The following is a 6,483-nucleotide window of genomic DNA, read 5'->3' as shown; positions in this document are numbered from 1 at the left end:
TTTTTATATACACCGGTACGGATGTATCACATCAGTGCTAGTTTTTATTTGTGGTGGGCATTTGCGAGTTTTGAGAGATAGAAAATCCTTATCAGTGTTGAGTTTAGTCAATCCGGCACTGTGTTCAGTAGTAGTGCCCGTTGGCCGCGAGGGGGAGGAGATCCATCACTCATGATAGTCAACTAAGTTTTAGGGTGTTCTTGTGATGATGTTTTCTCTCGTGGCCCGATCTTCAGGTGAGAGGATAACTCTCGCTTTGATCGAGTGCAACGTTTACGATGTGGCTACCAACCAGAACAAGTCCAGAACGCCGTGCAATCGCTACACCACAAATGATGTCGTACCAACCGTGATGCGCGATTGATGATCCATGCAATGCAAATGAGAGAACACTGCAAGCACAAGATAAGATGCATTCTAAATATTGCGAATAAGTGATTAAGCACAAATAAATAGTTGCAATTGGAGTAGTAGATCTAATCGAACCAGTAAATCAATACACCAACTATTTGGGGCTCTGAATTTATAGTCGCCGACTAATCGAACGAGGACTAGAGACAAGGTGAATGGCACTTGGTAAAATTCAACTAACCAAAACCCAATTGTTTTTTAGGGTGTACATAGACATTTATAGAGGAAAATAGATCTAGGGTTTAGTGCTAATTCGTAGAGGTGGAGGGAGACATTTCTGAGATGGGCCTAGTCTATTACAAGGCTAAAGGCCTAAGTTCGGTTTCAGCAATAGCACTGCCTTGTTTTGATGATTTCCATTGATTCAGAATGAATTTGGATATGAGACTGGATGCGTTTGAAAGGTAGCGATATAAGCTTTTGATCAAGTCCAAGATCGCCTAAATTGGAGTTGGCATGAAGGCTCTAGGTCTGGTTGAAGTCAGTGCTATCTCCGGAAGCCGAACTGGACTTGGACTTGGAATTATCATTGGAACGTGTGAAGTTATGTGCGTATCCGATGAAGTAATGTCTTCATCATCTTGGATAACTTTTTTAGTGATTTAATCTACTAGGGGGTCTAGAGTTTTTCTTTCATCCATGGAGTAGGATCTCCGTTTATATTTTGTTGTTTTTATAGCTTTTTATCGATGGTTACCTTGTTTGTTGATCAGATGACTCTCTAGGGTAATTAGGGTGCCAGTTTTCATTGGTGCCGACTTGTTTGGTGACGCCGATTTTCTCAACTATCAAAGGAGTTGGTCAGCGTTAATTTAAGATGTGGAGCCTCTTGGTTTCGCCAGGTTTTGTATTTCTCATCCAATATCTTCTGTTAATTATTTTTTTTCTAAAAAAAAGTTTTCCTCACAAAAAAGAATATGTTCTTCTTGGCATGCATTTATTTGATGCATGCAAATTAAATTTCTGGTTAAATCCACAAAAACATTGAAAACAGAACAACCTCATTATTTGTTTCAAGAAAAAGGGCAGCCATATGCTGCAGAGGCCACAACCCTTCTCACACCATGCGAGAGCTTGATCATGTGAGATCTTCGTCCGTTGCTGTTGTGCCCGACGGTTGCCCAACCTCCATATTGCGAAGAGTCGGCCTGATAGGATCAATAGGCGGCATGTCGTGGCTTCTTAGCATGTCAGCAACGACTGACATGTTGGGCCTAATTTGGAACGATTCCTGAACGCAGAGCAGCCCAACCTTGACACATATCTGGAGCCGACGGAAGCTCTGTTCGTCAGGTGGAGGCACTTCAGGATCAAGAAGCTCCGCGGTGCAGTCGGGGCCACCACTGTTGTACCAGAGATTCCACACCTGCAAATGAAAGATTGTCGAGGCTTTAATATTTAATCTTAGATGCACTCTACATTTGAAGTTTGTACATTAATGGTATAAAATTTTAAATTTCATCTAAAATGAGAATAAACTAATTTATTTAAATGTTATTAATGCAATTGTGAGTCTACATCCATAAATTTATGGAGCAGCGAATACCAGCTCAAAAAATCTTAAATAGGAAACTTAATTAAAGAGGGCCAAGATAGAAATATACAGCCCCTGTTTCTTGCACCAGCATGCAGTCAAATTATTATGATCTGTTGTAAGAGTACGAAGAATGCGATCTCACCGTTTTGGACAAAGTTTCACCGAGAAAAATTCAAGTTGTGAAAACAAAAATCACTTTGTCACGCCATGCGCAGCTGACGTGGCAAAACAACACTGCCATGCTAGCCAATCGATTGGCGTGGCCAAAAAGTTCAGTTTTCGAAAAGGTCTATTAATAAAATAAATAAATAAAAGGTTCGCCAAGGTTCTCCTATGATTTTGTTTTTCAACCTGCTAGATATTTCGTATCTATCCACAAAAGCATGTTAAAATTTTCTTGAATTTTGTTCAATCTGCTTCAAATTGAATTAATGGTCATGCCAGGCGGGCTGGCGTAGCCAAAAGGTTTAGATTTAAAAATATTTATTGGAAAGGTATGTTACTAGAATTAAAAAAAAATCTAAAAAATAACATGACTCTGCAAGGTATCTGAAATCAAAGCGACAGCTTAACCGACTCTGGGCGAGCTATCCTTTATCTTCACGATGACGTCACGAGAGGAAGCAAACCCTAGTTTTCCCCTGTGATTCCGTTCGCCATCTTCGCCATGGTGGAGAGAGAGTGAGATTGCGGAAGTGTTGGAGTGCACCTCGTCGACCTTTCACTTTCGGCGAGGCTTTGGAGGTTGTGATTTTTAGTAGTGGAGAAGGATCTGCGCGATCGGTAAGTTTGTGCGAGGAACTTTTTGATCGATTCAGAGAGAGGGTGAAGTTGGGATTAATCAAGGATACCCGGAGGCGGGTTCATCTAAAGCGGGAGAAGATTTGAAGCAAGCTGGGCCAGGAGAGTTGTGGCCCAAGCACTGTAGCGCTGTGAGGCTGTCGAATTTTGGCTCAAGTCTGGAGGATTTGTTCAACCACTTGCGGTCCCAGGAGAAGAAATTTGGGTTTGGATCCCAAAGGGAAAGCAAATCTCGGAGTCGTCGCTAGGGTTTCCTGCCCGTAGAGAGGAGGTGAGGCGATTTGGGTGGAGAGCGAGGAAAATCTACAAAATCCACCACAAATTTGTTGATTCAAGGTCGTTTGCTGATGTAGTTGAGGGAGATCCGATGGAGCGAAAGTGGAGGGAGGAGCGGCGTCCCATGAACAAGAGGAGACAGGAAGAGAGGGATTTAGGAGATCTCTGAGCTAAACTCTGCAGGGAGCAGGAGAGGAAGCGAGATTAGCCGCAGCGGAGGGATCCCGATGAACGCAGGAGAGAAGATCATCTCAGCTAGGGAGGTGATGGAAAGCGACCAGTTGAATTAGAAGCGGAGAAGAACAAAGAGAAATTTGAGGCTAAGGGTCATCTCAAAGGTGAGCAAAATTCTCGCGTCAATCCTTTTCACCGTTTGGGGGATCCGCGTGATGGGGGGAATCTCAGAGATGAGGATCCAGTGAGAAAGTGCTAGAAGTGTGGCAAAGGGGGACACCACCAGGCTAATTGTCCCAATTCATCTCTCTGTTTCACTTGTAAGAAATTTGGTCATAAATCATCAAATTGTCCAGATCTGATCAGGGAGGAGGGGATGAAACTCTGTGGTTACAGGATGCCGGGTCAGGTATTTCATTGCCTTCGTCTCGATGTGCATGAAGAGGAGTTAGCCAAAAAAACCAGTTGTTGGGTTGCTGACAATTGAAAGTGAATTTTGCTCTGAAGCAAAGATTGTGAGGGAAATGAGGTACCCCTTTGAGAAATATCAAACATGGGATTGGAAAATAAAGCAGGTGGAGCAAAAGAAATTTATGTTAGAATTTCCAAACAAAGATACTCGAAGGGAGCTCACTAGGTTGAAGGGCTTTGATTTTCAAGAATCAAATGTTCGAGCGAATCTGAGAGACACAGAGAGGACTATTGAAGCTTCTGCTGAGCTGCAAGAGGTGTGGGTGAGAGCTTATGGAGTTCCTCCGATGGCTAAGCCAGAAACTATTATGAAGAAGATAGCATACCTAATTGGAGATCCGTTGGAAGTGGATGCAATCAGTTTAAATAGGGAGGTTGTCAGAATTAAAGTCTTGTTCAGAGACCCAACAAAAATTGGTGGCACTTCAGAGATATTCCTGAACAGAGTGGGTTACAAAATCACTTCGAATCCTGAAGGCATTAAGGCTGTGTCACTGGATGATCCAAAAGACAATTCTAGAAAGGACAGAAGAAGGGGAAGGGACAAAAAGTTAGATGACTCCTAGGACAGTGATGATGGGAAAGACAATAACACTGAACAAACTCCAAAAGGAATATACAAAGCAAGGTCAGCAGCAACTTCAAGCACAACAAAGTGAAAGAAATGGAGGGTGAGGAAAAAGACGAATTAGAGGGGGAAGATAAAGTGGACATACTTGAGTTTGATTGTGAACAATCAGATGAGGTGGAGGAACAAATCAACTTGGTGGATAAGCAACTGATTATTGGAACTCAAGTCAATGAAGGAGGAGAGGCTATGCCAGACGCACAGTTGAAAGGTGAAGAGGAGAAACCTAAGGTCCTAGAGGGAAATGAGGAGAAGAAGAATGAGAATATGATATCTTTGGTGGCTGATGCTGGCCTCGTGGATGAGGGGTTGAGTAACTGGGAGCATCGAGTCTCCTTGCAGACTTAGATGGATGTTGACCTTAAGCAGCTGAGGTGATTACTGGAGAAGAGATAGACACGCTAGACCTTGATGAATGTTTCATACCTTCAGGAACGAAGAAGAAAAGCAGGAAACAGGAAGAGGTAGTGATTGCCAAGAGGCATAGCAAGAGGATCATTAGAGATGCGGTGTCGATATCTATGAAGGCTCAGAAGAGGACACAGGAGAAGAATGATATCTTAGATAAAAATAAATTTGCAATCTTTAATTTTGTTGATAATTCTATTCTTGCAAATATTGCTGTAGATTCTGGTGTTATGCTAGGTCAAAATGATTCTGAAATTTTAGATAACATTGAGACACTGAAAGCTAAGAGTTAGCCCAATCATTGATCTATTTAGCTAAGGAGAGGTTGACTAAGTAGGATGCTGTTGAGAGGTTGCCTGAAGAGATTGAGATTGACGGTTGTCTTGCCCTCCTTATTGGGGGAGAGGAAGACTTTGAGCCAAAGAGTTGTGCAGTTCCCACTCCTCATATTTCCTGATGAGAGTTTTATTTTGGAATGTGAAAGGTTTGGGAAATCCAGAGAGAAGGAGGCAATTAGAATAGAGATTGTGGGAGTACAAGAAACAATTAGAGAAAATTTCACAATGTATGAGTTAGAAACATTGTGTGGCGGCAAGGATTTCCAATGGTTGACAAAACCTGCTGATGGCCGCTCAGGTGGTCTGCTTCTAGGGGTCAACTTGGAGATTTTTGAAGCACGGGAGATGGATGGTGGAGAGTTTTTTCTAAGTATGGAACTGAAAACAAGGGATTAGAAGAGATGGGTGGTGATTAATGTTTATGGACCAGTGCAAGGAGATAAGAAGGAAAGATTTTTGTTGGAACTTGAAAAAAAGATTGCTGATCAAAGTCATCCCATCTTGCTGGGTGGGGATTTTAATATGATAAGATGTGCTAAGGAAACAGTGGTCAGGTCAATAGAAGATGGATGGAGAGATTCAATGACTTTATCACAAACTAGGAACTTAGAGAGGTGCATAGACTGGGAAGTAAATACACTTGGACAAACATACAAAAAAAAACCCTGTGAGAGAGGTCCTGGACAGAATTCTTGTATCTGATAACTGGGAGAATCTCTACCCCCTCACTTTAGCCAGGAGTTTGTTGAGAGTTGGCTCGGACCATAATCCTATTATGGTTGAACTCACTAACCAGTTGGGGGCAGCGACAAGGAAGGGCTTTAGGTTTGAGAAAGCCTGGTTAGAGCAGCCAGGTTTTAGAGAGTGGCTGATTAAAAAATGGCCTGTGAGGAAGAAACACAAGATAGTAGATCATTGGAGTTGTCAAGGAACCATTTTGAGAAGATTGATGAGAGGTTGGGGGTAAAAACCATGAATCTGACATTAAGACTAGGAAAGAGAGTTTGAAGCTAAAGTTAAAAGAGATAGACGAAGAAGCTGGTAGAGGACCTATATCTACAGATTTATGGGAACAGAGGTACAAGTTGGAAGAGGAGCTCACTCAAATCTATTTAGAGGAGGAAATTTACTGGCAAAGGAGAAGTGGAGAAAAATAGATGATACAGGGGGATGCTAATACCTCCTTCTTTCATGGTGTTGCAAATTGGAGAAAAAGACAGACTACTATACTGTCACTAGAAAAAGATGAACAGGAAATCAGTGATCCAGGGGAACTTAAAGCTCACATTTATGAATACTATAAAAACTTGTTTGGATCTGAACAACCACCGAGAGTTTTTTTGAAGGAAGGGATTTGGGGAGATAGGGGGAGAATTAATGAGGAAGAGAATGAGAGGTTAACTGCACCTTTCTCTTTGGAAGAAATTGAGAATGAAATG

This window comes from Oryza glaberrima, chromosome 12, assembly GCF_000147395.1.
Source record: "Oryza glaberrima chromosome 12, OglaRS2, whole genome shotgun sequence".
NCBI classification, from domain to species: Eukaryota; Viridiplantae; Streptophyta; class Magnoliopsida; order Poales; family Poaceae; genus Oryza; species Oryza glaberrima.
Note: the sequence above shows the minus strand (reverse complement) of the source record.